The sequence below is a fragment of the Homarus americanus genome, unplaced genomic scaffold (genome assembly GCF_018991925.1).
Source record: "Homarus americanus isolate GMGI-L3 unplaced genomic scaffold, GMGI_Hamer_2.0 scaffold59578, whole genome shotgun sequence".
Taxonomy (NCBI): Eukaryota; Metazoa; Arthropoda; class Malacostraca; order Decapoda; family Nephropidae; genus Homarus; species Homarus americanus.
The window spans coordinates 4,593,353-4,601,772 of NW_024712913.1; the positions used below are offsets into that span (position 1 = coordinate 4,593,353).

At 35.7% G+C, this 8,420-nt stretch overlaps 1 long non-coding RNA gene across 1 annotated transcript; it reads right to left on the reverse strand.

Moving 5' to 3' along the window:
- Positions 1-1,420: 1,420 nt before the first annotated feature.
- On the reverse strand, positions 1,421-7,251 carry LOC121864606. The gene is made up of 2 exons (XR_006088618.1): positions 6,467-7,251; positions 1,421-6,424 (listed from the first exon to the last, which is right to left on the reverse strand). It is a non-coding gene; the product is annotated as an uncharacterized LOC121864606 (long non-coding RNA).
- Positions 7,252-8,420: the final 1,169 nt, after the last annotated feature.

Sequence of the window (8,420 nt, forward strand, 5' to 3'; positions counted from 1 at the left end):
TGAAATTGAGTGACAAACTTGAAATAATTAAGAAACTAGAACGTGGTGTGAGCAATACTGTTCTAATGGAAACATACGACATTGGAAAGTCTACAATTTATGATATTAAAAAGGCAAAGAATAAAATTCTAGAATTCACAGCTTTTTCTTTAAAACTGCTCGTTTTGATAAATGAAGCATGCTATATTTGCTAATGAATAAACTATCAAAATTTACCTGTTCATCTTTTCTTCATTCCTCCTTAAATTTGAATTTTAAAAGTACTGTACTGCCCGAGAATCCGGAAAATCCGAAAATCCGGACCGACCCAATTCCCAAGCAGTCCGGATTTTTGGACTTCTACTTGTAATATTGAAGTGGGACAGGTTTTAAAAATTATTGCTGTAGGTTTTGTTTCAGTAGAAAAACTAGTTCATTTTAACCCTCTCATGGTCTTTTGACACAGATTGCATCGCTAAGCGCTCCAGTGTTGGCCTGACCCCTCCTGCTCAGTCATATCTCACACTGAGAGAACCCCTCCCATAAGCAGAAATGCTGAAACAGTGAACTGGCCCTATCAATAACTTGAGTTCTTCCCACTAGCCTTGTGGGCTGAAAGAGGCATCTCTAAGTGGGTGAGATTATAAGTGACACTATTTGCATCGAAAGACCGCGGGTGGTTGAGATTTCTGACCATGACCAGGAGTACCAGAGGATTAATAGTGAGAAGAAGGAAGAGTCAAAATCACAATAAAAACAATGAATGCATGTACAGTATAGTATTTTAACATCATTTGTCTTTACAGGAATCCCCGCATGCGACGTCTACGACAAAAGGAAGCCAAGCAAACAGCTGCTAAAAATCCTGGACCAGAGAAACTCACTTTTAAGGAGAAAATTAAAATGTTTGCAATGGAAACTGGGGAGGCACAGACTCAAAAACACAAGATGAAAATTAGCCGAGCTCAAAAGAGATATTGAGCAATGAGGTTAAATGAATTGATGCTTTGATGATTTCAAGTTATTACTATCATTGCGAGATGCAATTTCTGTAAGCCATAGTGGTCCTCAGTTCAAAATTTATATACCATTAGGCATTAGCTGTCAAAACTGTTTTCATTATTTTTAAAAACCAATAGGTAAAAGCCTCCAGCCATTGTTACAGCTGGTGGACATAGATATATGCGTAGAAAGCCACATAAATACATTTCTTAACGACATTAAAATAGGGCAAGTAATTAAATCTGCCGAGGACTCGGCAAAACTACAGGAAGATCTATTTTTCGCAGGGTCTCAAAAATGGCATATGAAATTTCATGTGGAAAAATGCAAAGCACTTTGCCTAGGAGAGGTAAATAGAGAAACCAGATATCAGATGAACAAATAGGAATAAATGGATAACTGAGCTTTCTGGGTTATAGGTGTCCAAATAAAAATATTGTTTACAGTATACATGTTTTACTCAGTGATAATAAAACAACTACATACATACAACGTGAATTATAGTCATTTATCACACAACACAATACAGCAGAAACACCTCTTATGTACAATACTGTATACATCTCAAAATCTTTTGTATAATTTCATTTTATTTTTTGTGTGCATAAAGCTGTTATCAGGCTCCATCTGCATTACACAATAACCTATGTATGTGTGGGAAATGTGCTCTATGTTGTCTTGCTGGCCTTGGACTCTCAAAGATCCATCCATTAAAAGTTTCATCATTACTAGAGATGTAAGCATGTATCTAACTAGCTCCCTTAGCTATATCACCGAATTAGCTTCCAAAAATGCATCAAAATTCCACCTGACTGCCTGTACTAAAAAAAAGTGATATCCCTGTTAGCCGGAACTGTTGGTGCAGAGCACTTCCGGATATCAGAGATTTCCAGGTAACGAGACAATTCTCTCAAACCCGGAAAAATCTCTCATCCCCGGAATTTTTCCGGCGACTGGGAAAAGCTTTCCAGAAATTGCACATTACAGTATTTCATTCTCAAAATTTGCTCCCAAACCCGGAGAAAAAAAAATTGGAAAGAGTTTCTGGAATTTTCTTAAAATATGCCTCATTTTCAACCCTGGAAAATGGTTCACAGACCCAGAATTGAGATAAATTTTCCAGAAAAATTCTGTGCAAATTTCAATTCCAGGCAATGGAGAGTTCCAGTTAAAAGGGATTCTGGCTAACAGAGATATTACTGGTATGTTTTCACAATCCATTAATATACTGCAATACTAAATAAAGTAGTCCCTCGCCTTACATGTTATTGTTTACACAGAGTTAACATCTGTACTGTACTGTACTGTGATTGCACCATCCAACACGGGGTTTGGACGGCATCAAATTTTCAACCATCTTTATATGCATACAATATTTAAACCTCACAACAGGGTTTTAATCTTTCTTATTAGTTACAACTGATGGAACTGCCAGAAATTCTATCTATAATGGTCACTGACTAGCTGTTCAAGGACACCTCATACTATTTCCTAACCAAAATTTTGAATGATTAGAAAACATCACATTAGACTAAATAACATCAGATCTATCATTGGGCTGATGGTCTTTGGTATTGACATTACAGTACTTATAAAGAACTTATGATTGTATGAAAACAACACTGATGAATGCATTATAATCTAATCATAGAGGTCTTTTTTCTCTAGTTTTGTCAGGCAAATTTTCTGTACTATACAGGAAATGTTTCACATATCATTCTTTCAGCTTGCTCTCAAATGACACTTAGTCAGGCCCCTGCCCATTACAAAGACTGTATTTCACTAAATTACACTTACATGTATGCTTGTACAACATGATAACATACATCTATGAATGTCAAAGTAATAAATTTATATAAATATCACATTTCTTATCTAAAGGGGTTAAAGATATTGTCTGCATACGGAGTAAACGGAATTTTCAAATAATTAAATTAATGACTAAAAACCTCAATACTGTACGTACAGTAGAACCTCGATAAATCAGACTAATTGGGGCAGACCCCAGTCCGTAAAATGCGAGAGTCCAAAAACACTGGGTTGAAAATCAGACATATAAATCTGGTTGTCAACAACTGTTTTCACCGAGATGATTGTTATATACTATAAGTGTAATATGTAAGTAACCACAGAATTTGTCTTGTGAATTAAAGAGAAAACTGTATACTGTACAGTACTATAAAGATAAAAATAAGAACAAATAAGTGTAGGAGTATATTGTATGTGGAAGACGAGTGTACATCTAGGAGCAGCTGGCAGAGGGGAGAAGGCGGGTGGATGGGTGACTCTCTCCCCCAAGATACCTTTAACATGTCTTTATGAAATTTCACCACAATTCTCATATAATTTAGGATCATTTGGTGCCAGGTAGATAAAATATTATAAAAAAAGAATCAACTTTCCTGAAAAAAGAATCCCACACTGAACATCATGAGCCATTTGTTTACAAAGGCCAAACTGTTTGGCACAAACAGCTAATAGGCTAAGCTGCCTACCACAACATCTGTCTTCAACACTTTAAAATTAGTACTGTAGTGTATTTATCACCACTTAATAACTACTACTGTAGTGTATTTATCATCACATAATAAGTAATCCTGTAGTGTATTTATCATCACATAATAAGTAATCCTGTAGTGTAAAGTATTATCTATCTACATATACCCTGGTTTATTCATTAATCAGTTGTCTAAGTGTACAAGTAGCCAAAGTGCGCCAACATGTATCACTTAAAGGTAATAAATAATGTTGTTGGGAAGGTTTCTTCATATTAAATACTATACAGTGTGTTATAGTGACCCTGTTGTAAGCTGGTCTGCTAAAAGCTCACACACGAATGCATTCTAAATGATGACCTTCCGATACAGCTTATCCTTTTATTTTCAAGTCATATTACAAATTACATATTGCATTTTTTCTCTATTAATGAAGATGGTATATTAATCATGATGAACTATAAGCCATAACAGGCTGATCATATGAGAACACAGTATGTTTAATGTTAAGTGTAAAGCGTGTTTCAAGAGACTGGAAGCATTAAAATTAATGAAAATGCAAGAAATAACACAATGAAAATGTTAGAGAGATGACAGTCAATATAAATGGTATACAGTATACAGGTACAGTACTGTATTGAAGGAATCAAACCATTAGCTTTTGGATACTGAACCTATATTTTCCTTAGCAAAAATAACAATGGTGGTGCAGTGGTAACACACATACCCTGTATTTCTCACTACAGTACTGTACTGTACAGGTATCCCTCAAGATACAAATGGGTTAGGTTTCAAATAAAAAAAAAATATTTATTAGGAGAATTTTTGTATCTAGAACACAAAAACATATGGGAAAATAAGGTTTGGTTCCTCAGTGACAAAAATACCCCAACACCCACCAGCAGTGCCATTTGCATAGACACTGGCTGCTTCATGTGAGAACACACTCAAGCATCGCCATAGCAATCAGCCCGGCCACCTCTGCAGACTGCAGCACTCCCTCTCCCGCTCTCACACAAAAAGAAATGTTTATTCCCTTTATGTTTTGACCTTATGATTGTTATTTCTTCTACGTACTTTTTTTTACACATTCTGTATGTAGGATTGTGTATGCATGTAACTGAATAAAAATAAATATGAAAAACGTTATGTTTATTTACCCAAAGTTATGAGTTGAAAAATAATCATAACATAACTCCTACCTCACCATAGTAGGAAGAGTGCTAGGAGGATGTGGCCACCCTAGCTGACTGCTGGGGACACATAATCTGAATCTTGCCAGGACCCAAATTCATATATGCGGGGATAGCTATATTATGTCATGGATTCAAGTTTTGGTTGGCCCAGACACACATGAGAAGGATGATATCCAGTTTGACCTTACCAAACATCACAGAGTTCCTCCAGGTACAGTATTCACAATATTTCACATGGGTTTTCTGAAAATTCTTTCACATGTTTGTTTTTTTATTCACATTTGCTACAAACAAGTATTTATCACTCCAACATAAAAAATAACCCACTCAATCAACACATCTTGGTAACTCTCCCTCTCTCCCCTCTGTCTGTACAGTATACAATTAATGAGGCAACAATTACACTATTCATAAAGTCAAATGAGTTTAGTACTGTACGGGTAGTCAAAATTAAGTACATATACCCTGTACTGCTGTAATTTATCCATGATACAGATAAAGAGTCTGTAATGACATGAAAAACTGTGTTTTTTACTGTTTATGAAAGTTTATATATACAGTACAGGTACAGTATTCTAAATAATGAAAACAGTGACAAAATCCGTTCCGCTGAGCCTGCAGGGAACGTGTATTCAACTTTAAAGAAACACCGAGTTCTGGCCAGCTAATATCTGACTTAAACAATTTAATAACACTGATGTTCTGAGATGCATTCTTTTGGGGTTTTTTCTGTAATGGGACGGTTAAACTTGTGGGACGTACCGAGGTCCTGTCACTTTAAGATAAGCCCTCTAGGTGGCCTAAGGGTGGTTATACTTCAGGTGGGTTAAACTGAGAGCCAATCTTCAGGTGAGAACTTATTTGGGGGTGGGGGGATGTATCTTCAGGTTATGCACATGCATATAAATTAGTATTTTTAAAGCATCTATCAAATGACTTGTATTTTTTTTAATCTCATGATACAAATACAGCAAACATAATTAAATACAGAATACAGTACAGTATATATACAGTACTTTAGTTCATATTTATTTATTGGGGTTATACTGTATCTACAGTGAAACCTCTATTTAATGGACTATATGGAGAAGAAAGTGTTATATCAAGGGTCTGTTTGATGTAAAACCTCCATCTAAAATACTATAGAGAACAAAGTCTGTAATATCGAGGTATCCGTTAGATGTGAAACACCCATCTAATGGACTACATAGAGAGAGAAGTCCGTTATATGGAGGTTTCACTGTATTACAAAGGGCTTGTTGATCATATCCAGGTACTTTATAATTACTTCATTAAACTTCAGAAACATTAACATATTCAGTACCTATGCAGATGTTCGGCAACTATGGGGCCTCTGTTATCCCTCACGGCTAAATATGTATTCAACCAGAGCAGTGAAGCCAAAATTAAACTAGATCATCAGTGCCAGATTAACCAACAATGGAAACCTGGCCTTTTATTCTGCTGCCATAACTACATTGAAGTCATATTTGTTACGGGAACATCTTGCCTAACAAAATTGACTACAGGAAATCCCTACTTTTGCTAAATTAGTGGTTTAAGTACACTAGTGACCTGAGGTGAGGTAAGGTATCTTCCCTACCAGAACCCAACTTAGCCAGTTGATTACTCCCTCCCAATAGACCCCAAAATTAATACAGTAAATAAATTTATGGTCTTGAGTAATAATCCAAGAACACAGATGTCTGAGACCAAGACCAAGACCAAGACCTAAGCACCGAAGACCAAGACCTAAGCACCCATGACCAAGACCTAAGCACTGAAGACCAAGACCTAAGCACCCATGACCAAGACCTAAGCACTGAAGACCAAGACCTAAGCACCCATGACCAAGACCTAAGCACCTGAGACTGAGACCTAAGCACCTGAGGCCAAGACGTATACCACCAGTGAGAATATGAGCTATCACGTAATCATTAAATGAGGAGTTATCAGTTACCCCGTGATCCAAAGATGTTATCAGTTGCCCCTCAACACATACACAGCAGGAAGGACAAGTTCAGATTAATCGTACACTTTACTGTACCAGGAATATTTGTTTACAAAAATATAGACTGATAAAATCTGCTTTTTGGAAGGGAAGAAAACATGGTACCTGATAGATTCCTGTAATAAACTCCCCGACAAAGCATGTCATTACATATGATGTGTGTGCTGCCCTACCTCACTGAAAGGTGTTTTACAGAAAGCTGAATACTTAGCAGGTTTCTCATCAAGTACAGTACTGTACATTACAAATTTAAATCAGGATCAAGATTTGGACTAATATAGTTTCATGCCCCTTCACTCCCAGTTCCTTGCCAACATAGGACTTTGCTCAAACCAAATACTGTACATCACAAGAGCATGTGATATAATAGGACTTTTATAATCATTGACATGCTTAAGATCTATGAAGATAATGAAAAAGTGCCTGAACTTGAGTCAAAGTTTTATCAAGATAATATATACCGTATATACTCGTCTATAACCCCCCTTCGTATATAGGTCGACCCTGGTTTTTGACCAAGAAATTGTTAATTTATGATATTCCTCGTTTATAGGTCGACCCAAGTTTTTGAGGGTAAAGGAACAACAAAACCTTCAGAAAAACACTACATCCTAAAAACTTGTTTACCATTTATTATTACGACACTTTACACTGAAACGCGGGTAGTTTCAACAAAAATATTGTATATTTCCATTCAAGTCAATTAGGAGGGAATATTATTGTAATACAATAGTTTTTTAACTGAAAACCATTCGAAAAGCGATTACGGTAACATATTTTGAACGAAAGAAAGCAAACGTCATTGTTTTCGTCACAATTTTATCCCACTTTCCACTGTAATACATACGTCATTTCAGCAAAAAATATTACATTTCCGTGAATGTATTATATCAACCACAGTATAAATAGAATATCACTAATATAACAGTATTTTAACTGAAAATTATTAAAAAAACGAGTAACATATCTTGAACATCGGAAGGTTTGGTAGTCTTTTGTTTTCATCATGTAGTTTATCCTAATTTACATTGAAATACATCATCATGTTTCGGCAAAACTACTATTTATTTCTGAGAATATGAAAATGTAATATTTTTGCTGAAATGACGTACGTATTATAGTGGAAAGTGGGATAAAATCATGACAAAAACAATTACTTTCGCTTTCTTTCGTTGAAAAGATGTTACCGTAATCGCTTTTCGAATGGTTTTCAGTTAAAAACTGTTGTATTACAATAATATTCTATCCTAATTCACTTGGGATGTAACGGTTTTTTAACTGAAAACGATTCGAAAAACACGTGTACCGTCTAGCTGATACGGCAGAGCCCTGGTCGCGGAGGCTTTGTTTGCATCGGCCCTTCTTAAGCAGCTTTTAATTTTAGCGTACGTTGAAATTGCGTTTACTGGTATATTCTTATTTTCTTGCTTCTTATTTTCCAGAAATATGACAAGTTTGTATATAATACAATGTTACGGTACTTTTAATTCACAAGTATTCATTTTTAAAAATACAGAAGACACCAAACAAATACCAGTACTACGGTTATTTGCGTGACTCTCCCGCCAAAAAAGACCAAACAGCTGGTACTCTCTCCCTCAGCCCTACCAAAAATAGCCCAACGACATCTTTCTTGTTTATTCTCTTCCAATTTCTCACTTTAACTGGTATTTTTTACTTCATATTGCCTACATCAGATAAACTACAGTAATTGAGGTTAGACACTGTTATAAATTT